The 26,668-nt window shown below is 37.1% G+C and overlaps 1 long non-coding RNA gene across 1 annotated transcript in view; it reads right to left on the bottom strand.

Moving 5' to 3' along the window:
* Positions 1 to 3,099: 3,099 nt before the first annotated feature.
* The window catches only part of LOC105470418 (uncharacterized), a 122,535-nt gene continuing 98,966 nt past the window's right edge, over positions 3,100 to 26,668 (bottom strand). The window contains exon 9 of the long non-coding RNA XR_011620365.1: positions 3,100 to 6,415. This is a non-coding gene — a long non-coding RNA (uncharacterized lncRNA). The remainder of the gene's footprint in view (positions 6,416 to 26,668) is intronic.

Here is a 26,668-nt window from a genome sequence, read left to right as displayed (position 1 = left end):
AGAACTACCACTTGACCCAGCAATCCCATTACTGGGTGTATATATATGTACATACACATACACACACAAATGAATTATGAATTATTCTACCATAAAGACATATGCACACAGATGTTCACTGTAGCACTATTCACAATAGCAAAGACATGGACTCGACCCAAATGCCCTTCAGTGGCAGATTGGATAAAGAAAATGTGATACAATACGCTGTGGAAAACTATGCAGACATAAAAAAGAACAAAATCATATTCTTTACCGGAACATGGCTGGAGCTGGAGATCATTATCCTTAGCAAACTAATGCAGGAACAGAGAACCAAATACCACATACTCTCACTTGTAAGTGGGAGGTAAATGATGAGAAGACATGGACACAAAGAAGGGAATAACAGACACTGAGGCCTTCTTGAAGCTGGAGGGTGGGAAAAAGGAGAGGATCAGAAAAAATATCTATTGGGTACTAGGTCTAGTACCCAAGCATTGAAAAAATCTGTACAACAAACCCCCATGACATGAGTTTACCTGTACAACAAATGTAAACATGTACCCCTGAACCGAAAATAAGTTTTAAAAACGAAAAGAAAAGAAAATGAACAAAGGAAATACATAATGTATAAATGAATGAGTTAAGGAAAACAAAAATAATTAAGGAGTAGATCATGACAAAGGCCATTTCAAATAACTCTCAGTAATTTTAATTTGTAGTCTATCATTTCTCTTTGCTATAGCTCAGAAAGACATTGAGAAAAGCAGGTGAAGGGCAGTGGCAGGCTAAGATTGACCAGCTACTTCGTGACAAGCAGTTTATTTAGATAATCTCATTGAATCCCCTATGGAGGGAGTATTATTACCACTATTTTATGACAAGAGAAGTTATGTTCAGAAATATGAATAAATATGGAAACACTGCATTAGGAAATTCCACAGCTTGTCCGGATCCAAATCAAGAACAGTTTAAAGGAAAAACCCATTTCTTTCCACTGCCCCACACTACTTTTTTCATAGTAGTTGCCCAGTGAATAATTCTGGCAGGTCAGTTTACTGTAAGTACTTGAAATGAGAGTCACATTTATGTTAACATATGGCCATTTTATCATGCTACACTACGTACTCTATAATGTTTAGGAAGCTGATGTTTCATATTTCAAAAATTTTAATAATTCATTCATAACTTTCCCCAATATTATCCAAAGTGGTAAGTGTTTGGTGACCTTAATAGGTTGAAAATGTGTGCTGGTTTATGCTCTTTTGTATCCAAGGCTAATTTTCTTAAACATCTGCCTCTAAATGATAAGGCATCAGTAATTAGAATAGCAGCTATCAGTTGAATAAATTGATCTTTAAGTTGTAAACCTGAAACTACTCATGGGTAAATTACCAATTTGGTGATTATTGACTAAATATAGGTTTTGAAGAAATTCTCTAGTTTATAAGCCACAAGCAGCTTGAAAATCAGATAAGTTAGAAAAACAGATGCCAAAAAATTATAACAGAAATGCAAATAAGCTACACAATATGTTAAAAAGAAAGGCAATCTCAGCAATTATCACTGGACAGAATAATGTAAGCAGCGATGGCATTGGACAGAGTACGCAAACCTGAGTCTGCAAACTAACTGAGCCACTTCCTGAATACAAAACATTGGAAAAAATCACTTCACCTCTTTCTCCTAATCTCAGGTTCTTTATCTATGAGATTTATTACCTAATTTGCATGCATGCCTATGTGTGTATACCATTAATCCTATTTACTGCCACATGAAATTACATGCAAATATAGATATATTAACACAATTGCATATGTAATATCTATAAAGTGTAAAGGAATATTAAATAGCAAACACTAATATAAATAGTAATGGAAAGGTTAGAGTTTCTAGAAGAAAATAATCTTTATGTATATCAATGGGATATTTTTAAGACAATCCAGTTAAAAGCAAAGCATTTTTTCAAAGAAATTATTGCATAGTAATAAAATTGATGGATTATATATAGTAAGCTTTAATCAAGATTTTTAAAACAATGCTACCAATTTTTTGCAGGGAAATATTCAGTTTGACATGACGGAATGCTACATAGCCTGAAAACAATTTAAAGCAGGGGTCCCCAACCCCCAGGCCACGGGCCTGTACTGGTCTGGGGCTTAGGAACCAGGCGGCATAGCAGGAGCTGAGTGGCATGTGAGCATTACCACCTGAGCTCTGCCTACTGTAAGATCAGGTTCTCATGGGAGTGCAATCCCTATTAACCCTGTTGTGAATTATGCATGCGAGGGATCTGGGTTGTATGCTCCTTATGAGAATCTAACTAATGCCTGATGATCTGGTGGAACAGTTTCATCCCAAAACCATCCCCCACAACTCCCCACCCATGGAAAAATTATATTCCACAAAACCGGTCCCTGGTGCCAAAAAGCTGGGAACTGCTCATTTAAAGGATATCTTTACATGGTAAGAAATTGCAGTAAAAAGGGAAGAATTCCATAAAATAATGTGAGCCATCAAGCTGGGTTCAAGTTGTTTTTGTCTTTCAGATAGTCTGAAAGAATAGTACCAGATCGTGTCTTCCAATACAAGAAATATAGACGCGTAGGCAGCAAGAGAGAAATAATAAATGCCTTTTATATGCAATATCACAGCCAGGAAGAGCAGAGGCCTAAACCCTTGCCACTTTAAGTGATGTGAGCTTCAATTCAAATAGTTGGCGAATTAATAGAACTATTTCCCATGATTCGTCTTTGTGTCATTTCTCTGTATGAACCACCCTGTTTAATCTCATAATCTCTTCAGCCTATTCTTTTGAATATTTCCTTTTTAAAGGTAAGGGAAAGGAAGGAAATTAACATTAATGTCTAAATCCCTTGTCTACTATCAACTCTTGAAATTACAATAGCCTTTGAGATTCTTCCTTCATTTACTGAATAGCAAAGACTCATGAGAATTAAACAACTGCTGGTGGAAAGTTCACAGTTATCCAGCATTTATAACATTTCTATTTGACATAAAAATCTCACCAATACATTTTTTTAAAAAAATAAGTTGCTTAAAGCAAAGTCTGCTTAATAAAGTTTGTGGATATTTTCGTGAAAAAAAAAGACAGGAAGATAATTTGCAATAATTGAAATATAGTTTGTATAATGCATCCATTCAAATTTCAAATTTTGTCTCAAATTTTATTCTAAAGGGAAAAAGGCCTAGTAATTCAGGCACAGTTGTATGTTATGATTTTGCCTATAAGGGCAGAAGTGAATTAAGAGAAAACACTACCAAATGGCCAGTCTATGAGAGGGGAAAGGAAGGAACAAGGACTTGAGAAGCAGTTGGTAACAGCAGAGGAACAAGTATTGACTAAATCTCTTCCCGCACATCACGGTTAAGCAGCTGGTGAAATCCTTTGTTTTTCTTCACAAGGAGAAGGCACATTTTGGTTATTAAATCATCCACTAGTAGTTTGGTTGTTTAAAAAAAAAAAAAAAGTGCTTATGTTGAAAGTAGCAAAATGGACTCATGTAAAGCAAATAGCTTACCTGAGATTCTTTCCAAAATGCAGACGGAAAGAAATATTCTGGCTGAGTTAGAATACATGAGCCAATTCAATAATTCATGATTTAAAGACTTAAACATAAAGTTTTTTAGGTAGCACCACCTGCATACATGAGCAGATCAATTCTGTGACATCTTTGCTGGAAAAGAGCAACCCTTTTTTTTTTTTTTTAACTATTACAACTTCCTGCTCATCTATAGTTTTCTCTCTTGCTTGAACTGTGACTTAAAATTGTCTAGAATATCACTCCCTTGTCTGATCACAAGAAACCCCATCGATACTTGTTAAAAACACAGCTTCTTCAGCTCCATTCCAAAGTTACTCACTCAGAAACTTTCCCAGAGAATTTTTAATCTCCAGGTAATTTTAATGATGAGGAAATTTGGACTAACTGCCTCCAAACATTTCTGTGACCCTTTCTTACCCTGATCTGTATCCTCCTGTACCTTCACCTAACATATACATATCAAAGTGAGGGAATAAAAAATATATAACTTTAATTCAAATTGGTTTTCTGTGCTCTAAGCATAATTGCATCATTATTTTATCACCACTTAATGTCAAAGTATCCAATAAAAAGTTGCAGAGGTCTTTTTTCTAATGGATAGAACTTAAAATACTTTAAAGATCAATTCATACATTTTAACTTGCATTCTTCAAATGATTCAAGGTGGAAAATGAGAAGCAACTTTGTCAGACAATAATGCACCATGTTTTTTCTCTTTGCCTGGGGTGAGCCAAAAGGTTATGAGAAGCCTGTTCCATGTCATAAAGTGAAATTATTCATAGTTGATTCATTTTAAAGGTTGTAGAAACAGTCTGACCAATAACAATACAGATTCCCTGTATATAAATAACTATAACACGAGAAACTAGCTGCTTCATAAGCCAGTTTGTAACCATGAAATTCTCTAAGCCAACATAGTCATTTTCTCTGCCACTCTCTAAAGATTTCTGAGGACAAGGACTCCCTGGGATTACTATTCTATCACCTGTATATCATAACTTTTTTGTATGTATAATGAATATATAATTTCTTACCACAGCTCTAATTCATTAGGTTTGTTCATTTGGGCACACCGGCATTATAAGATTGACAATGAGGAATTTCAGGGGGAAAAAAGTCACAATCAGCTATTAAACCTAATTGCCCATCTGAGTTCTCCCTACAAGATTTCTTCAAACTAATCATTTAGCTTTGGCTAAATGATTTCCAGAAAGCTGTCTTTCTGGAAATTTCCAAAGCATCTGTTACCACTTCTGTGAGAAAGCTTTTACTTGTCTTAATTTGAACAAGGCCATGTTCCTGTATCTTATACCAATTCTAGTTCAACTCACTGAAAGTTTTATCTTCTTCCATTTGACATCTACAAACATCAGCATCAAACTAATTTGAAACTTCATATCTGCTGGTTAAATTTCTCTGGTGGCTTTAACCCTTCCATATACAATATCATGTAGCTTGCTGCTTATACCACTCCAGTTTGCTCTTGTCTTACAAACTGTAAAGACACAATCATACCCCAAGAGGACAATACCTTCCCTTTCTTCATCCTTTGTACTGTGCATCCACCAAAGCATCTAAAGTAGCACAGGGAACTTCACCCCAAAATATATTTCTTTGACATTTTGAGATGGCTATTCAGGACAGCTGGAAATAGAAGAATAGATGAAAGGCTATCTTTTGTGGGGGAGATGTGCCTTTGTAGAGACAAATCTGTGATGCAGCCAGGCTTTCTCTGAAGCTTTCCTTGGTCTGATCTAGGAAGATTAACTGAGAGTCTGACACCTTTAAAAGATCTGAAAGAAATATTCACTATCTACTTGCTACTTGTAAGGTTTCAGCTTCATAACAAGACCACATTTGCAAGCCAGGCCTCCTCTTCTCCACCTCTCACAACCTGTTTTACCATTATAACCTGTTTTGCCACAATCCAAGCCCCCATTCTTTCTGTAAGCTCAAGAAGGTATGTAAGCTACTGTACCCCATTGGGGGGTTGGAGTGATCACACTGTGGTTCTCCCTAATGTGCACATTTGTATGCCTATTCTCCAACTGATCTGCCTTTTGTGAGTTGATTTTTCAGCAAACTTTCAGAGGGCGAAGGGAAAGCTTTCCCTTGGCCCTTGCATACCTAAGATTGCAATTGTGTTATGGTAGCTGCATTGCTTTGTTGCCTCACATTGCCCATGCTATGATACAAGATCACCATTCGTAAATATCTCTGTAAAAGAAACATCTCCTACATTATTTCCTGGTGAAGTTATTTTTAAGTCCAGGAACTGGCTCTCAGATTTGTTCCTACTAAGGTTTGTTTTGATAAATTTGGGTCTGTTATTTCAGCCTGTAAAGATCATATTAGTTTTGATTGTATCATCCAGTATATTTAGCATTGTTCCCATTTTGGGGTTGCCTATGAACCGGATTTAAAACTCTGAGAACACAGGGCTTAACAATACCACTAGAAGTTCCCACTGCAGGATAACTCTGTGCCACTGAGTTATTGTGTCTGGAATTGGTTCCTTCCAGTGGGTTCTTGGTCTCACTGACTTCAAGAATGAAGCCGTGGACTCTCGTGGTGAGTGTTACAGTTCTTAAAGATGGTGTGTCCGGAGTTTGTTCCTTCAGATGTTCAGATGTGCCTGGAGTTTCTTCCTTCTGGTAGGTTCGTGGTCTCACTTGACTTCAGGAGTGAAGCCACAGACCTTCACAATGAGTGTTACAGCTCTTAAAGGTGGTGCCTCTGGAGTTGTTTGTTCCTCCCGATGGGTCTGTGATCTGGTTGACTTCAGGAGTGAAGCAGCAGACCTTCGCAGTGAGTATTACAGCTCATAAAGGTAGTGCATACCCAAAGAGTGAGCAGCAGCAGATTTACTGTGAAGAGCAAAAGAACAAAGCTTTTATGTTGTGGAAGGGGACCTGAGCAGGTTGCTCCTGCTGGCTTGGGTGGCCAGTTTTTATTCTTTTATTTGGCCCCACCCATGCCTGCTGATTGGTCCATTTTACAGAGTGCTGACTGGTCCATTTTTACAGAGTGCTGATTGGTGTGTTTACAAACCTTTAGCTAGACATAGAGCACTGATTGGTGCGTTTTTACAAAGTGCTGATTGGTATGTTTACAATCCTTTAGCTAGACAGAAAAGTTCTCCAAGTCCCCACCCAACCCAGAAGCCCAACCGGCTTCACCTCTCATTATCTTATTGTGGAGAGTCGCTCAACCACTTGAAAATCTCCAATTGTACTATAATTAAGGTAACTGTCACTGTTCTCTATTTCTCCATTGTGTCCCAGGGGCTACCATGGAAAGCTTTATCCAGAAGAAATAGAGAAAATTTGTATAAATCAGAAAAGAAATCAGGAAAAATAATTTACAATTGGATGGGAACTTCTTAATCATTTAATATCTTTTCAGGCAGAATTTTTAGAAATTCAAACTTTAAGAGATCTAAATTCCAGATGAATATGTAGTACTTATTAAACTCCCTTGCAATACCGCAAATCTTCGGAAGAATCTATTTAGTGTCGTTTGTTCATCAAAGAAATAGACAACTTTCTCTCACAGAAAATAATCTGAAGCTTACATAAACATCAAGCATAGACAGCAGAAACAGATAATGGCTGATACTGGCAGATCAAAGATTTCTGAAAGCAATATGGTGCCCTTTCCACACCTAAGCCAAAGGCTCTATGCATTAGCAGGTAACCAAAAGCAGGATTTCTAGATTTCAAATGCAATTTAGAACCAAGTAATTCACTATTTTCACATGTGACAATCTGATTTGATCTCAACACAGAGGGAAACAAATCCAGCTGGCAGCGAATGGTGCACCAGGCAGGTGGAGAAGCTAACTCTTCCTTCAGATGGGTCTCTCCTGACACTCAAGCTCACACATTCCAGCTGGCTTTGAAGATTTCCCAAGTTCCTCAGAATCTGGAACTCCAATTCAGAAACTTAGTTCATCCATTATTCATCATTACTTCACACCAAATTTCTAAATTCGTATCTGACCTGGAAAAAAAAAAAAAAAAAAAAAAAAAGCCTGGTTCCTTTGCATTTGAGGAGTTGTGCAGGAATGTGATGGAACGGAACACAATGTGGCAGATCAACGGAAGGAGGGGCACCAGTTGAGATTTTCAAACTTAAGTTGAGATTTTTTTTTAACCCACTCATAAAAAATCTAGTTGCCAACCATTCCTAAAGACCCCCATCTCCAGCTGTCAAAATAATAATTGTCAAAAAAAAAAGTGCATTAGAAATTGTAAATTCCCACCATGATTTCTAATACAAAGTTTAATATTCCATTGACTTCTTACTATGGACAAGAGCTGAGTTCTTATCATTTGAGTTCAAAGAGAAAGAGCATTTGTTGAGAAAAATGAAAAATGAGACCAGACCAACATAATTCTATGGTGCAAATATCTCATTTTTTTCTTTTGGTCCTAGAAAGTATGTTTTAAGGAAACCCAATAGTTATATAACCAATGTCATTAGGTAGTTTTCAACTGGATTTGTTTCTATGGCAGGGTCACGCTCAGCCTGTAGCAGCACAAGTAATGAGTGAAATGCAAATGTTCAAAGTGTTTGCTGTTGCAAGTCAGAGAGAATCTATTTACAGACTGTGGAGGTCTGGAGGAGAGAGGGCTCCCTGAGCCTGTAGAATCTAAGATTGTCAGTTTAAATGATAGGACCACACACAACTGTGTTAATTGCCAAGAGGCAGGTCTGAGAGGTTCTCTTAATTAGGATGAATAAATTTCTACCCGAAATTTTCAGTTTACTGTCAGGGTTTCCATTGTCTTCTCTAAAGCTGTCTTATTTAGGAGCCAGGTTTGAATGCTGTGTGCAGTGCATGTAAATGATCTCAAGCTGAGGGACCTCTGCAGACAGACCCAGGTAGTCTTATTACCAATGCTAATAACACTCGGCTTGTCAAGTGCTGGGCTGCATGTGTCTCAGGTTTTGACATCTCTGCATGTCTTCACATTTTATACAGATGTGCTAAGGGTCTTGACTTGCAGGGAGAATATCAACACCAAATCTTAGAAGCAGGACAGAAAGTTATGTCCACTGTGTGATAATCATAGTGGTGTGTGCTGTGTAGACTGGAGGAGAAGTCCACTGTACCCCCATCCACCCCATTAGGACTTGTATAAATAAGTAAATAACAAAAGGACAGATTGAGAATCTGCTAAGGGATCTAAGTGATAAATCTAGCTAACATAATGAAAAAAAAGCAGGCTCAATGAAGTCTCTTCGATAGGAGCCTGTTACATTCTTTAAAGTGAGTGAATACATACACAATAAAGGGAAATAAGTACTGCATTTTCTTTAATAGGCAAAATCAAACCACAAATAATAGAAAGGTTTCTTTCCACGTGATGAGTGAAATCAGATTCAGCAAATTATCTATCTAAATTACCACTAACATGATTAAGCACACCATATTTTAGCATAACACTGGGTAGAACAGGTGCTACAAAAAATATGTGAAACAATCTTTGTCTTTGTTGGCCCTTAAAAACTTCATTTATACTGCAAAGATTGACTAAGTAGTTGCAAGCAAAGCAGTGTCCTGGGTTTTGGGAAAACAAGAAAGTTAGAAAGTAAGAGAAGTCCTCTTCCCTGCAGTACTCTCCCTGGTGAGAGAAGAGACTGGCAATCACAATTCATTGTGGGTGGTGGGCCCTGAGGTCAGGAGGCCATGTGTACTTTGAGCTGAGGCCTTGGATTTTTGTCTTAAAACAAACACGATTTCAAATCATGGCTCTGCCTGCTTGGCTACCTAAGTCCCTCGAACAAGTTGCAGTTGTCTCATGCTTAAAATAGTGATGCCAAAACTCAACTCCTAAATTGCTGTGAGAATGAAGCAAAGCAATATGTGTAAAATGCTTCCAAGAGGCTTTCTTCAGAGTATGGTCTCAATAAATGGTAGTTTAAATTGTACTAGAAGGGAAACTGGAAGAAATTTCGTGCAAAATTCTGTTACAAAGGTCTGCTGTCAAAACAAATTATAAATTATTTTTTAGTCATTGACACGTATCTTGATGACTTGTTAATTAGAACATATCTACAATTTTATTCCCCCTTACCTCAAAAGGCCTAATGCAGGAATTTTGAGTGGTTTTAGTAATATTATTCTGTTTCTTGTTGAAGTTTAGAATAAACTAAGAGACAAACATTGAGGTCGAAAAGATGGAGATCAGCACATCTGAGAAATGTAGCAAGAAGAGTCTCCCTAATACTGGATCCTAGAATTAATCCGGAATTAGTCACTGACAAAGCTGGAAACTTACATCATAGAGAAGCCAAAGATATACTGCCTGAAGGCAGGCTGCTTCTCCAAGAAGGCTGGCAGAGATGGAGTAACAAGGGCTGGGTTCCTTTCCCTAATCACACAAATGAGACCAAAGACACTCCTCAACCAGAATAAGAGTTAGTGAGCCCGCAGAAAGGGGTCAAAGATATTATTCTAGGGCAGCAGCTCCTAGCGTGGTCCCAAAGACCCTTTCAGGGATCTACAAACCAAGACTATTTTTATAAAAATACTAGAATGTTTGCCCTTTTCAGACTTATCCTCTCACTGGTGTACAGTGGAGTTCTCCAGAGGCTACATGGCATGTAATATGACAACACAATGGTTTGCAGAAGACAGGAGACTCCAGTTGTGTTCCATTAAGTCAGGCATTTAAAAGACTTGCAAAAATTTAAGCAAGGCCATCTTTCTCACTAGTTTTAATTTGGGAAAATACAGTTTTTTATTGAAAAAGTTTAGGCAGATAAAGAGGAAAAGGGGTTCTTGCGAAGTTTTTGTTTTTTAAAGCATCTCACAAAAAGTTTCTTGTAAAGCTCCGGCTCTTAGAGCCCCACCAGCAAACTTTGATATGCAAATGCAAGCCATTAGAACTGGGTCCACCCAAACATGGTAATTCCTAAGGCCTTCTTGCCCTTGCCCCACATGTTCCTGGCAACATGGCAGCCCCCACATATCCCCACGTGTGTACAACATCAAGGCGCCCTGCATTTGCATATTAAAGTGCTAGGGTGGGAGAGCCAGGACTATGTGAATGACATACCTGGTCAAACCAATCCCCTAACCCCTATGCAAATCAGACACTGCCTCCTCCAGCCTCTGTATACATCTTGGCTGGTTTCTGCCCCACTTGGGGTTCCCTCTCTCGACTCTGGAGCTCCCCTCCCTCTGTCTCTGTATGGGGAGCTTCTTCCTTCTGCCTTCTTTCTGGCCTATTAAACTCTCCGCTCTTTAAAACCACTCCATGTGTGTCCATGTCATTTTTTCTAATTTGACTGGAGATCAAGAACCGTGGTGTTCCTCCACTCATCAGAGATGTATCAGTTGTTTTTGAATGAACAAAACTATTTAAAATTTTACAGTTATTTCTAGTATGGTAAATTATATACATAAAATTCAAATAAAAGTTATCTGAGATTCTCAATAATTGCAAGTAGTATAAAGAGATTCCAAAACTAAAGAGATTGGAAACTACCCTTCCAGTGGAGATACCTCCACATGGAATCCAAAATATTAGGGAATAAGTCTTTACATGTTATACTCAATACAGATACTTATCATAGTATACTCGATATTAGGTAAATATGTATAGGCTGGTTAAAATACACAGATTTGAAAGGTTGTAACCTACCACTAATTCAGGTTTCTCTCCCTACCAAATAGGAGAAATAGAGTTTAATTTGCATGTTTACTTTGGAGACTGTGATTATTCCAGGGATTTGATTAGTCTTCTTGTGACTATGGAGAGCATCTACTTTCCCACCCCCCACACCACCTCCCCAAGTTCTTTAGAGGTCTGCTTTTAAATGTTAATAGAAAGAAAGTGTGATATTTGTTGTAATATTTAGGGAGGAAACTATCTAAACTAGTCTCAGTAAACATTTCCTGTAAAGGGCCAGATAGTAAATGTTTTAGGCACTGCAAGGTACACAATCTTTGTCACAACTATTCAACTTTGCTATTATAGAACACACACAATCATAGGCAAAACATAAACACATGAATGAGGCTGTGTTACAATAAAACTTTATTTATAAAAACAGGCAGCGGGCCAGATTTGGTGGCCTCTGCTCTAGGGGAACTGTAAGAATATCTTTGAAGCAAATAAGAAATTTATGAATAAGTGTCCTACAACGGAGCTTTGCGCTATGAGTATAGTATTCTAATGAGTTACATGAACTACACAGTAGTTCCCTGAGTGTAAAGCTAATAAGATTGAAACTTGTTCCTCAGAAGAGTTTTTCTCAGGAAAAAAACAAAAAAGCAAAAACGAGACTCATTGCAGCTGCTATGAGACATCTCAGCAGAGATGCTGCTGAAAAATGAATGAGAAACTGAGTATGTGGGAGATTCTAGGAACCATTTGAAAGCAGCTGAAACGCTTGCTGATGAGAGTTTCCATAATGAATCATACTAGTAGGATCTAGAATTGTAGAATAGGGAAAGCTCTTGATTTCCTTGCTTCTTATAATAAGAGTTAGTCACAATGAAGTATAAAGGAATAATCTCCACACTTTACTCAATATTCCAGGGAAGTTTGTAAAATTATTGACCTAAATATCTTCCAAAGAAAAGAATAATATAGGCCTCCATTGGGAAATATGACAGGTTTGGAAACCAAGAAACTCTGAGTAAGTACTTGAGCCATCCCACACAAAGATCAAACCAAATATTCCCAATCAGGAGTTTTGAAACTATATAGATTGACAAGATGATCAGCTATTTCAAATATTTTTATAACTTTTTGTATTGGTAAAATATCAAACATACTGAAAAGTTACAAGGAATGCTTGTGTACCCTTTGAATATTCTCACCAATCATTTACATTTTGCCCTATTTGTTTTATCATTCTGAACCATTTGAGAGTAAGTAGGATATAATGTCTCTTTATCAGTATATATTTCAGTATGTGTGTGTCTCTTGCATAGCCACAGTACAATGATCAAACTCATGATGTTAAACATTCCTACAATATTATCATCTAAACCACAGTCCATATTCAATTTTCAACACTTTTATCAACAATATTCTTCATTTTTCTTGGTCTAGACTCCAGGATCACACATTGAATTTACTGTCTAAACTGGAAAAGCTCTTCAACTTTTATATTTTGAAAATGAAGGGCCAATTGTTTTTGTGAAATGTTCATCAATTTGAGTTTGATCATGTGTGTCATGTCAGGGGGCATAGGAAATTAAATTATTCCAATATTTGACACATATATTTGATCACATTTAAAGTACAGTCTGCCAAATTTTGTCCCCTAAAAAACTACCTATTTTTTATTTCTTTTTATTTTTTTTTAATTTTTATTTTAAGTTTGGGGTTACATGTGAAGGTTTGTTATATAGGTGAATTCTAGTCATGGGGATTTGCTGTACAAATTATATCATCACCCAGGTATTAAGCCTAGAACCCAATAGTTATTTTTTCTGCTCTTCTCTCTCTTCCCACCCTCCAGCTTCAAGTAGACCCCAATGTCTGTTGTTCCCTTTCTTGTGCTCACAGTTCTCAACATTTAGCTCCCACTTATAAGTGAGAACATGCAGTATTTGATTTATCTGATATTCTGTTTGTGTGTTAGGTTGCTGAGGACAATAGCTCCATCCATGTTTACACAAAAGACATGATCTCTTTCTTTTTTACAGCTGCATAGTGTTCCATAGGGTATATGTACCACATTATCTTTTTCCAATATATCACCCATGGGCATTTAGGTTGAGTCCATGCCTTTCCTACAGTGTGTAGTGCTGCAGTGAACATTTATGTGCATGTGTCTTTATGGTAGAATGATTTATAGCCCTCTGGGTATATATCTAGTAATGGGATTGCTGGGTTGAATGGTAGTTCTGTTTATAGCTCTTTGAGGAAATGCCACACTGCTTTCCACAATGATTGAACTAATTTATACTCCCACCCACAGCGTATAATATTCACTTTTCTCAGCAACATCACCAGCATCTGTTATTTTTTTACTTTTTATTAACAGCCATTTGGACTGGTGTAAGATTGTATGTCATTGTGGTTTTGATTTTCATTTCTCTGATGATCACAATATTGAGCCTTTTTTCATATGCTTGTTGGCCACATTATGTCTTCTTTTGAAATGTGTCTGTTCATGTTGTTTGCCCACTTTGTTATGGGGTGCTTGTTTTACTCGTGTAAATTTGTTTAAGTTCCTTATAGATGCTGGATATTAGACCTTTGTCAGATGCAAAGTTTGCAAATATTTTCTCCCATTCTGTAGGTTGTCTGTTTACCCTGTTAATCCTTTCTTTTGCTGTGTAGTTTTTGCTTAAACTCTTAAGTTTAATTAGGTCCCATTTGTCAATTTTTGCTTTTGTTGTGATTGCTTTTGGTGTCTTTGTCATGACATCTTTGCACATTTCTATGCTTAGGGAGGTATTGCCTAGGTTGTCTTCCAGGGTTTTTACAGTTTTAGGTTTTACATTTATGTCTTTAATCCACCTTGAGTTGATTTTGGTATATGTTATAAGGAAGGTGTCCAGTTTCAATCTTCTGCATATAGCTAGCCAGTTATCTTAACTCCATTTATTGAATACAGTCTTTCCCTATTGCTTGTTTTGTGTCTGCTTTTCAAAGATCAGATTAGTTGTATATGTGCATCCTTTTTTCTGGGCTCTCTATGTTGTTCCATTGGCCTATGTGGCTGTTTTTGCAATAGTACCATGCCGTTTTGGTTACTGTAGCCCTGTAGCACAGTTTGAAATCAGGTAATATGATATCTGCAACTTTATTCTTTTTGCTTAGGATTGTGTTGGCTATTCAGGCTCTTTTTCAGTTCCATATAAATCTTAAAATAGTTTTCTCTAGTTCTGTGAAGAATGTCATTGGTAGTGTTTGATAGGAAAAGCATTGAATGTATAAATTTCTTTGAGCAGCATGCCCACTTTAATGATATTGATTCTTCCTATCCATGACTATGGAGTGTTTTTACATTTGTGTCTTCTCTGATTTCTTTGAGCAGTGTTTCTCATTGTAGAGATCTTTCCCCTTGGTAGTTAGCTGTATTCAGAGGTATTTTATTCTTTTCATGGCAACTGTAAATGGTATTGTGTTCCTAATTTGGCTCTTGGCTTGGCTGTTGTTGCAGTATAGGAATGCTAGTAATTTTCATACATTGATTTTTAATCCTGACACTTTACTGAAGCTGTTTATCAGCTGAAGGAGCTTTGGGGCCCAGATGATGGGGTTTTCCAGATATAGAATCTTGTCATCTGAAAACAGAGATAGTTTGACTTCCTCTCTTCCTATGTGGATGCCCTTTATTTTTTTCTGTTACCTGATTGCTCTGGCCAGGACTGCCAATACTATGTTGAATAGAAATGGTGAGAGAGGGCATTCTTGTTTTGTGCTGGTTTCAGCTTTTGCTTTTGCTCATTCAGTATGATGTTTGTTGGCTGCAGGACTGTCACGAATGGCTCTTATTATTTTAAGGTATGTTCCTTCAATACCTAGTTTATTGAGAGTTTTAACATGAAGAGGTCTTGGATTTTATAAAAAGCCTTTCCTGAATCTATTGAGATAATCTGGTTTTGCTCTTAATTCTGTTTATGTGATGAATCACATTTGTTGATTTGCATATGTTGAACCAACCTTGCATCCCTGGGATAAAGCCTACTTGATCTTGGTGGGTTAACTTTTTCATATGCTGCTGGATTTGGTTTGCAAGTATTTTGTTGAGGATTTTTGCATCAATGCTTACCAAGGATATTGGCGTGAAGTTTTCTTTTTATGTTGCATCTATGCCAGGTTTTGGTATCAGGACGATGTTGGCCTCATAGAAAGAGTTAAGGAGAAGTCCTTTCTCCTCAATTCTTTGGAATAGTTTCAGCAGTAATGGTACCCACTCTTCTTTGTACATCTGGTAGAATTCGGGTGGGAATGCATCTGGTCCTGGACTTTTTTTGGTTGGTAGGCTATATATTACCGATTCAATTTTGGAGCTCCTATTGGTCTGTTCAGGGAATCAATTTCTTCCTGGTTAAGTCTTTGGGGGGTATATGTGTCCAGGAATTTATCTGTCTCTCCTAGGTTTTTAAATTTGTGTACATAGAGGATTTATAGTAGTTTCTAATGGTTATTTTTATTTCTTTTGGGTCAGTAGTAACATCCCCTTCATCATTTTGAATTGTGTTTAGTTGGATCTCCTCTCTTTTCTTCTTTATTAGTCTAGCCAGTGGCCTACTTATCTTTTGTGTTTGTTTGTTTGTTTGTTTTTTTAAACTTGTTTTTTGAATTTTTTTTTTAATTGTTTTTCACATCTTGATTTTCTTCAGTTCAGCTCTGATTTTAGTTATTTCTTGTCTTCTGCTAGCTTTGGGGTTGATTTGTTCTTGACTCTCTAATTCTTTCAGTTGTGATATTAGGTTGTTAGTTTGAGATCTTTCTAACTATTTGATGTGGGAATTTAGTGCTATGAATTTCCCGTTTAACACTGCCTTAGCTGTGTCCTAGAGATTCTGCTATGTTGTATCTTTGTTCTCATTAGTTTCTGCCTCAAATTTAGTATTTACCCAAAAGTCATTCACTAGCCTGTTGTTTAATTTCCATGGAAATGCATGGTTTTGAGCAATTTTCTTAGTCTTGACTTCTGTTTTTTTGCACTGTGGTTCAAGAGTGTGTTTGGTATGATTTTGGTTCTTTTGCAGTTGCCAAGGATTGTTTCATGTCCAATTATGTGATCATTTTTAGAGTATGTGCCATTTGGCTATGAGAAGTATGTATATTCTATTGTTTTTCAGCGGAGAGTTCTATAGAGGTCTATCAGATCCATTTGGTCCAAGGTTGAATTCCAGCCCTGAAAATCGTTTAACTTCCTGTCACAAATGCTGTCAGTGGAGTACTGAAGTCTCCCACTACTATTGTGTGGGAATCTATGTTTCTTTTTAGGTCTCTAAAGCTTGCTTTATGAATCTGTGTGCTCCTCTGTTGAGTGCATACATATTTAGGATAATTAAGTCTTCTTGTTGAATCAAACCCTTTACGATTATGTAATACGCTTCTTTGCCTTTTTTTTTTTTTTTTGTCTTTATTGGTTTAAAGTCTATTCTGTCTGAAATTTGGATTGCAACTTGCGCTTTTTCCTGTTTTCCATTTCCTTGGTAGATTTTCCTCTAACCCTTTATTTTGAGCCTATGGGTATGATTACATGTGAGATGGGTCTCTTAAAGACAGCATACCATTGAGTCTTGCTTTTTTATCCAGATTGCAACTCTGTGCCTTTTAAGTGGGGTATTTAGCCAATTTACATTCAATGTTAGCATTGATATGAAATTGATTATGTCATTGTGCTCTTAGCTGGTTATTATGCTGGTTTCTTTATGTGTTTGCTTTACAGTGTCACTGGTTCTGTTTAAGCGTGTTTTTGTATTAGCTGGTAGTGGTCTTTTCTTTCTATATTGAGTGCTCCTATTTAGATGTCTTTTAAGGTAGGTCTAGTGGCAACAAACTCTCTCAAAATTTGCTTATGTGAAAATGATCTCATTTCTCTTTCACTTATGAAGCTTACTTTGGCTGGATATAAAATTCTTAGTTGAATTTTTGTGTGTCTTTACAGATGTTGAATATAGGCCCCCAATCTCTTCTGGCTTGTATGGTTTCAGCTGGGAGGTCTACGGTTAGCCTGATGGGTTTCCCTTTGTAGGCGACCTACCCTTTCTTCCTAACTGCCTTTAACATTCTTCCTTTCTTTTCTACCTTGGAAAATCAGATTATTATGTGTCTTGTGTCAATCTTATTGTGTAGACTCTTGCAGGCATTCTCTGTATTTCCTGAATTACACTGTTGGCCTCTCTAGCAAGGTTGGGGAAGTTTTCATGGACCATACCCTGAAATATATTTTCCAAGTTGTTTGCTTTCTTTCCCTCCCTTTCAGGGATGCCAATGAGTCATAGATTTGGCCTGTTTACACAATGTCATCCTTCTCAGAGGTTTTGTTCATTCCTTTCATTCCTTCTTCTTTATTTTTTTTTCTGTCTTATTTTAGAGAGCCAGTCTTCAATTCTGAGATGATGTCCTCGGCTTTGTCTATTCTGCTATTAATACTTGGAATTACATTTTGAAATTCTTGTATTATTCAGCTCTGTCAGATCTGTTAGGTTCTTTTTCATATCAGCTATTTTGTCCTTTAGCTTCTGTACTGTATTATTGTGAGTCTCAGTTTCCTTGGGTTGGGTTTTGCCATTCTCCTAAATCTCAATTATCTTTCTTTCTATCCATATTCCGAATTATATTTCTGTCATTTCAGCCAGCTCAGCCTGGTTAAGAACTCTTGTTGAAGAACTAGTGAAGTTGTTTGGAGGACATATGACACTATGGCCATTCACGTTAGTGGAGTTCTTGTGTTGGTTCTTTCTCATCTCTGCACGTGAGTGTTCCTTTAACTGCAGTGTAGATTGAGTAAAGTTAATATATTTATTTCTGGATATTTTCACAAGGTAAAGGCTTTCTGCAGAATCTTTATTAGAAGCTGATTTCTTGTCTTTTCTTTCAGAGGTGGACATATTAGCAAAGTATTTTTGGGGTTGAAACTTCAGGGTATGATCCAGTAGGTGGCATTTAGGCATATTGGTCAGTTGGTCGACTCTTGCTCAGTTGCATTGCTCCCCTATGTTTCCTCACAGTTGCAGCCATGTTCCCTCTCAATCTTCTGAAAGTGTGGGCTTCTCTCTCCCTTGAGTGCTGGCTGTCAATCATAGCTTGGTGTTCCTGGGCTGCCCACTGCAGCTCTGGGCAAATATCATGATTTATATTCCTTCTCCAACTTGAAAGCAGTGGAAGAAGAGACTTTAGTAGTGGTTGTGGCCAAGGGTCTTTTGCTTATCTTCTGGTGGCTCCATCCCAGAGGGATGCAGGTCAGCACTTACTCAGTGCAATCAGCCCAGGATGGAAGGTCTGTGCTATGGGCCCAAGCCAGAGCCTCCTTGTTAGGTGACAAGCAGGGGTTGTGGTTGGGACCTATGGAAGATGGGCTGGCCTCTTCTCCTTGGGTCAACTGCAGCTTATTGGAGGTATGGATAAAGCACTTATGGTCTTTGCTCCTTCATTAGTCTTATGGTAGCAAGGGCAGTTCCACTGCAGAGATGGTGGCAGAGAGGCTTTCTATTGCCCCTGGGGGCTCTATCCAGGGAGTTGCCAAGCTCCTACTGCCTCAATAGCCCTAGTGGGGGATGGCTGGAGACCCAAGCCTGGAGGACCTGCCAGGAGAGGAGATATGGGAATGGGCACCCTCAGTCTGGCCACATTTCTGTAGGGCTGCTGTGGTATGCTGGGGGTCTGCTCTAGTCCCTAATCACCTTGAATTATCCAGCACCTAGAGGTTATTAATAGTGAAGGCTGTGAAACAGCAAAGATGGTGGCTTGCACCTTCTCCTGGGAGCTCCATCCTAGAAAGGTACAGATCTGTTGCCTCCCTGAACACACCTATAGGAGATGACTGGATACACAGTTGAGAGGTCCTGCCTGGTGAGGAAGAATGAGATTGGGGACTCAAAAAAGCACTCTGGCCATGTTTTGGTAGAGTAGCTGTGCTGTGCTGAGGGTACCTTTTAGCCCCCATTTGCCTCAAACTCTCTGAAGCCCAAATGCCAAAATGACTAAGTCACCCAAACAGCAGAGATGGTGGCCTCCCCCGCCCTCTAGAAGCTCCATCCCAGGGAAGTTTGAAACCTTTGTCAGCTGGAGAACACCAGCAAAACTAGCTGGAGACCCTAGTTGTGAGGTCCCATCCAGAAAAGAGGAACAGGATCAGGGACTCACTTTAAAAAGCATTCTGGGTATGTTTTTGTAGAGCAGGTGTCCTGTGCTGGGGGCCCACTTCAGCCCTCGGTCGCCTTGGACTCTCCAAAGCCTGAAAGCCAGAATGACTGTATTGCCCAAACAGCAAAGATGGTGGCCCACTCCTCCCTCTGGGAGCCTGTCATCCAGAAAACACTAGCAGGGGTAGTGGGAAGTTCACGGTTGGGAGGTCCTGCCCATTGAGGAGGAAGAGGATTGGGGACACATTTCTAAAAGCAGTCTGGCCATGTTTTCACAGAGCAGCTGTGCTGTGCTGGGGGTCCATGCTGGGTGCCATGGCAGCCTGAAGCACCCCACAGGGGCCTGTAGACTATCGCTGCTCTGCTCTCTAAATTCAGCCTCTTTCCTAGGGGTGTGTATGGTAGTATAACCTCCTGTTTTCTCATAGTTGCAATTACTTTTGCTGGGAAGCCCAGGGAAAAAAAAAAAAAAAAAAGCTTGGATATCTAAGGCTCCTGGGTCTCTGCGTGTACCTGAGCAGCTGCTTTGCCAAGACTCCACATAGCTTTGTGTGTCAGACTGAGGCCCTGGTGGAGTGGGTTCATGAGGGGATCTCCTGAAATGAGGATTACAAGGACCCATGGGAGAAGCGTGGATTTCCGGAGTCACACATTCACTCACCACTTCTCTGGGTCAGGGAGGTTCCCCTGGCTCCACGCCACTCCTGGATGACCCATTGTTCTGCCTTGCTTTTCTTCATTCTCCATTGGTTAAGTTGTTTCTTTGATTAGTCTCAAAGTGTATACCTGGGTGTTTCTGTTGAAGGTGCTGTATTTACTCACTCCTCCTCTTCTTCTCTGTGAGAATGGCACACACCGGCTCCTTCTAGTCAGCCATTTTGTCCATTGCCCTCTCTTTTTATTTTTAATTGACAAGTAAAAATTTCATATGTGAATGGTGTACACTATGACATTTTTATACATGTATACACTGTGGAATGGTTAAATCAAGCTATGCAACATGCATTACCTCATATACTTACACTTTTTTTGTGGTGAGAAAAAATTCTACTCTCTTAGCAATTTTCAAGCGTACAGTATATTGTTATTAACTATAGTCACTATGTTATACAATAGATCTCCTGAATATATTCCTCCTATCTAACTGAAATTTTGTGTCCTTTAACCAACATCTCTCCAAATGACCCTCCACACCCAAGGCTCTGGTAACCACCATTCTACTCTCTGCTTCTCTAAGTTCAACTTTTTTTGATTCCACATATAAGTGAGAGTATGCAGTATTTTATTTATGTGCCTAGCTTATTTCACTTAACCTAGTGTCCCCAAGTTCATCCATGTTGTTGCAAAAGACAGAATTTCCTTTTTTTAGAAAAGGCTAAAAAGTATTTCATTGTTTACATATGCCACATTAGCTTTATTCATTGATTGATAGGCACTTATATTGATTCCATATCTTGGTTATTGTGAATAATGCTGCAATGAATATGAGAGTGCAGATATCTCTTCCACATGTTGATTTCATATCATTTGTATACATACTAAGTAGTAGGATTGTTGGATAACATCATAGTTTTATTTTTAATTTGCTGAGGAACCCCTGTATTGTTCTCCATAATGGCCGTATTAATATACATTCCCATTAGCAGTGTACATGGGTTTTCTTTTCTTTATAACCTTGCCAACACTGCTGTCATCTTTTGGATAATAGCCACCCTAGTATGTGTGAGGTGATATCTCATTATACTTTTGATTTACATTTTCCTGATAATTATGTTGAGCATTTTTTCATACACTTGTTGGTCATTTATATGTCTCTTTTGGGAAACATCTATTTGGGTACTTTGTTCATTCTCTAATGAAGTTATTTGTTTTCTTACTATTGAGTTGAGTTCCTGAGATATTTTGAATATCAACCATTATCAGAAATATAGTTTGCAAATGTTTTCTCCCATTCCATAGGTTATCTATTCACTCTGTCAATTGCTTCCTTTGCTGTGCAAAAGCCTTCTAGTTTGATGTAATCCCATTTGTCTATTTTTACCTCTGTTGTCTTTGCTTTTGGGGTTATACCAAAAAAAAAATTTTGTCCAGACCAGTGTCATGAAGTTTTTACTCTATGATTTCTTCTAGTAATTTTATAGTTTTAGATTACATTTAGGTCTTTAATTTATTTTGAATTGATTTTTGTATATGATGGGGGATGAGAGTCTAATTTTGTTTTTATGCATGTGCACGGTCAGTTTTTCCAGAATATTTTATTGAAGAGATTGACCTTTTCCCATTGTGTGTTCTCAGCACATTACCAAAGATAAATTGACTATAAATGCATGGACTTATTTCTGGACTTTCTATTCTGCTTCATTTGTGTCTATGTCTGTTTTTATGACAGCCTCATGCTGTTTTGATTGCTATAGCTCTTTCGTAGACTTTTAAATGAACTAGAGTGATGCCTCTAGCTTTGTTCTTTTAGCTCAAGATAGCTTTGGCTATTTGGGGCCTTCTGTGGTTCCCTACAAATTTTAATATTTCTTTTCTATTTATATAAAAATGTTATTAGAATTTTGATAGGGATTGCCATGAATCTAAATTGCTTTGGATGATATGGACATTTTAACAATATTAATTCTTCTAATCCATAAACAGAATATTTTTCCATTTACTTGAGTCTTCTCTTTTCATGAATGTTTTATTATTTTCAAGTTACGGATTTTTCACCTGCTTGGCTAAATTTACTTCTAAGTATTTTATTTTGGGTACCTATTGTAAATGGGTTATTTTCATAATTTCATGTTTGAATAGTTCATTGTTAGTGTATGAAAACACTAATGATTTTTAACATTAATTTTATATGTGCAACTTTATTGAATTTGTTTATTACCTGTAACAGTGTTTTGGGCATCTTTAGGGCTTTTTTTTTTTTTAAATGTAAGATTGTGTCATCTGCAAACAGAAAAAAAATAACTTCTTTATTTTCTATTTGGATGCCATTTATTTATTGCTCTTTCTTAATTGCTCTGGCTAGAACTTTCAGTACTATGCTGAATAGAAGAGGAAAAGGTGGACATACTTGTATTGCTTCTTATCGTGGAAGAAAACCTTCAAAGTTTCACCACTGAGAATGTAAGTTAGCTATGGGCTTGGTGTACACGGCTTTTATTGTGCAGAGGTACATTTCTTCTATACCTAATTTGGTGAGAGCTTTTATTGTAAAACGTTGTTGGATTCTGTCAAATGTTTCTTCCGCATCTATTGAAATGATTATATGATTTTTGGTCTTCATTTTGTTAATGTAGTAGATGACATTTACTGACTTGTATATGTTGAACCATTCTTGCATCCCACTTGATCATGGTGAATGATCCTTTTAATGTGCTGTTAAATTTGATTTGCTAGAATTTTATTGAGGATTTTTGCATCTATACTTATGAAGGAATGTTGGCCTGTAATATTCTTTTTTTATAGTGTCCTTGCCTGGTTTATTATCAGAGTAATTCTGGCTTGTAAAATGAGTTGGAAAGTATTCGCTACTCTTCAACGTTTTGGAGGAGTTTGAAAAGGATTGGTAATAGTTCCCTTTAAAGATTTGGTAGAAGTCAGCAGTGGAGCCAGAAGGTCCCAGGCTTTCCTTTGATGGGAGACTTTTTATTATTGATTCAGTCTCATTACTTGTAATTAGTCTGTTCAGATATTCTATTTCTTCATGATTCAGTCTTGGTAGGTTGTAGTGTCCCGGAATTTATCCATTTCTTCTAGGTTACCCAAATTTTTGTCATATAATTGTTTATATTAGCCTCTTGTGATCCTTTGTATTTCTGTGGTATCCATTGTAATGTCCCTCTTTCATTTCTGATTTCATCTTTTGAGTCTTTTCTCTTTTCTCTGAGTCTAGTCTAGCTAAACATTTGTCTGGGCCTAAACAAAAATGTATATTATAGTCTTAGCCTTCAACTAGTCTAACTAAAGTTTGCCTAAACCTTTAGCCTGAGGAAAGGTTTGTGGATTTTGTCTACTTTTTTTAAACCTATTTTCATATTATTACCTTCTTTCTACTAACTTTAGACTTTGTTCTTGATTTTCTAGTTCCTTAAGGTGTACCATTAGTTTTTTTATTATTATTATTTGTTTGTTTGTTTTTAATTTGGGATCTTTCTTCTTTATAACTTAGGTGTTTATAGGTATAAACTTTCCTCAATGAACTGCTTTTGCTACATCCCATAAGTTTTGGTGTATTGCATTTCCATTTTTGTTTGTCTATAGGTATTTTTAATTTCTCTTTTAATTGTTTCTTTGACACATTGGTTGTTTCAGAGCATGTTGTTTAATTTCCACATATTTGTATGTTTCTAAAAATTCCTTGTTATTGATTTCTAGTTTCATACCATTGAGATTAGAAAAGATACTTGATAAGAGTTTTTTTTCTGGGTAATTTATAATGAAAAGTAATTTATTGGCTCACAATTCTAGAGGCTGAGCAGTACAATATCAAAGTGCCAGCACCTGATGAAAGCCTCAGTGACTATGATATAACATGATAGAAAGCATAACATGGCACAAGGGCAAAGAGAAGGCAAGAGTGAGAGAGCAAGAGAGGGCAAAGCATGTGCTAGCCTCAGCATCTATAAGGTCACAGTGAATCTTAGTGAAGCATCTACAGGGTCAGAGTGAAGCTCTGTGGTGGCTGAGCTGGTGCCTGGGGCATGAGCATAAGCAGCAAGAGCTTGGCTCCAGAACCCAAAATGCAAATTAGCTTACTACGGCAATGACTCCAATGTCTGAGACATAGGCAGATCCAGTGTAACCACAGAGCTTAGGTCTGGATGTGCACACCACAGAGTGGCCAAAGCTCTGTTGGCACTCACTGGGCCCATGCTGGGTTCAGAAAGGTGACAATTCCTCTCCCAGCATGGATAATCAGTGGCTGCTTATTAAGTCACAAAGGGGTATGGAGCCACATCTCCATCTCTAAGGTATCCTTGAGGGAATGGCTATTGGTTTCCTCAGTGGCAAGTGATGTCCATATTTTCTCAGGACCAGGCTGCTATAAACCATGGTGATTCCTGCCACAGGACTGAAACTAAAAAGTTACATTAAAGTCTTCTAATTCCAACTTCTGACTCAGTTCATCCTGTTTCTTCTATTATTTTTCTTGATCATGGATATCATTTTCTTCTTTTTTCAGATGTCTAGTAATTTTTATTTTATACTGAATAATGTGGATAACACATTGTAAAAACTGTGGGCTTTATTACCTTCCTCTGGGATGAGTTTATTTTCTTATTGGAGGCAATTATCTTTCCAGACTCAAATTCAAATCTCTACTTTTCTTGTGATAGTCTTTCAACCTTCTAGTTGGTATTTTTTGTTTGTTCGGTTTTGGTTTTGATTTTACTCATACATCTTCTTGTAGTCTTCTCTGACTGAGAAGACTACAAAATTTGGCCGATCTTTCAAGGATCAGCCGAATTTTGATCAATGTTTATACACAGATTTTTGACTCCAACCTCCATTGTTACTTCCATTGCTAGTTTTTGTTTTTTTTTCCTCTCTCACTTTCCACTACTCTAGAAGTCTTGAATGCTATCCACCTCCTCAAGTCATTGTGATTGTACCTTAATACTCAAGTTTTAGTCATACCAAGACACTTGGACTTGGGAATATTCTCAGGTGAAAAGCTGTATAAAATTCAAATGCACTATTTGATATTTTTATTTCAAGGATTAATGCTGCTACAATTTTTGTTTTTGTCAGTAACCTTTGCCTTCATACTTATATATGTTTTTTGTTTGTTTGATTTTGTCCAAAGATTATAATTGTTATCTGTATCTGTCAGAAGGATAGTCCAATAAAAGCTACCCTATCATTACAAAAAACATAAGCTTGCAAGTTTTAAACTTGCAAAACCCAAACTTTTTCTGTCATAATGTTTCACAAGAGCACTAATGGCATTTTTTCTACTTTGAGCTAAAATTTTATAAATTAAGTATATAGATCCTACTGATCTCATCTGTCTTCCAATAGACTTTCAATGTATGTATTGTCAGGCACTTCTGTAAGTACTGGGGATATGATAGTGGATTACATAAAGGCTTGATCAATAGAACTTCTATCTAAGGACCATTATATTTAATTTTAACTTCAGAAAATATAAGTTATAAAAAGAGATTAATTGCATAAAGAGTGATCAGGTTTTAAGAGAGGTGGAAGTATTTGTTTTAGGTGGTTAGAGAAGGTCTCTCTGAATAGGTCATACAAAACTAAAATGTAGATTTCAATGATCAGAAAAAATCAGCTATGAGAACATTTAAAGACTAGTTTCTTTATCTTGGCAATGTTAACATTTTGAGCCAAATAATTCTTTGTTGGAGAGAAGGATGTACTGTGTGTTACATAATATTTAGCAGCAGCGTTCCTAGCCTCTACCCACTTAAAGCCAGTGGCATCCTACCCCTAATGGTGATGATGAAAAAATTCCTGCAAACATTGCCAAATGCCCCCTCAGATGCAAAATCACTCCTAGTTGAAAAACCACTTGTCTAGATGAAGAATAGTCCAAGTATAAGTTATACTAAGAGCAAAGATTTTGAGGCAGGAACAAGTTCAGCAAGCTCAAAGAAGAAAAAGAAGGCTGGTCGATCTGATGGCTGGTGAGCCAGGAGATATATGGCCAAGATATGCAAAAAGGCAAAGGAAAATCACATAATTGCTTACTTTAAAAGAAAAGGAAAACAAAGTATTATTCACTGAATGCCCATTTATTGGGAATATATATATACACACACACACACCCCTATATATGTATATATAGACACATATATATTCCCAATTAATGTATACATGTACTTCCAATAAATCAGTATATAGTGAATAATTATATAATATACCAATCCTAAATATATATATGTGTGTGTATATATATGGATTTGAAAGAGTATGTTACTATACATGCTGAGACTTATCTATAAAATTGCTATAATAACATGTCAACATTCTAAAACAAATTCTTTACATTTAACAGATGATAAAATGCATTGAAATTTATACTACTTGAACTTAAATTCTACCATAAAGTGAAAGCAAATAATGAAATTTAAAATGGAATTGGCCAATCTGAAAATAATCTATTTCAAACTCTCAATATTTTCCCCAAAGTAGAATTTATTTCTTAAACAAAGAATACTAGCCTTTAAGACTGCTATTAGCAATAAGGCAAAGGGGAACATATACATATATACATCTACATATATATATGTATGTGTATATATGTGTGTGTATATCTAAACATACATATATATATATTTCGAATACAAGATATGAC

The sequence above is a fragment of the Macaca nemestrina genome, chromosome 2, assembly GCF_043159975.1.
Source record: "Macaca nemestrina isolate mMacNem1 chromosome 2, mMacNem.hap1, whole genome shotgun sequence".
Taxonomy (NCBI): Eukaryota; Metazoa; Chordata; class Mammalia; order Primates; family Cercopithecidae; genus Macaca; species Macaca nemestrina.
This window is presented reverse-complemented; position numbering and strand designations above follow the sequence as displayed.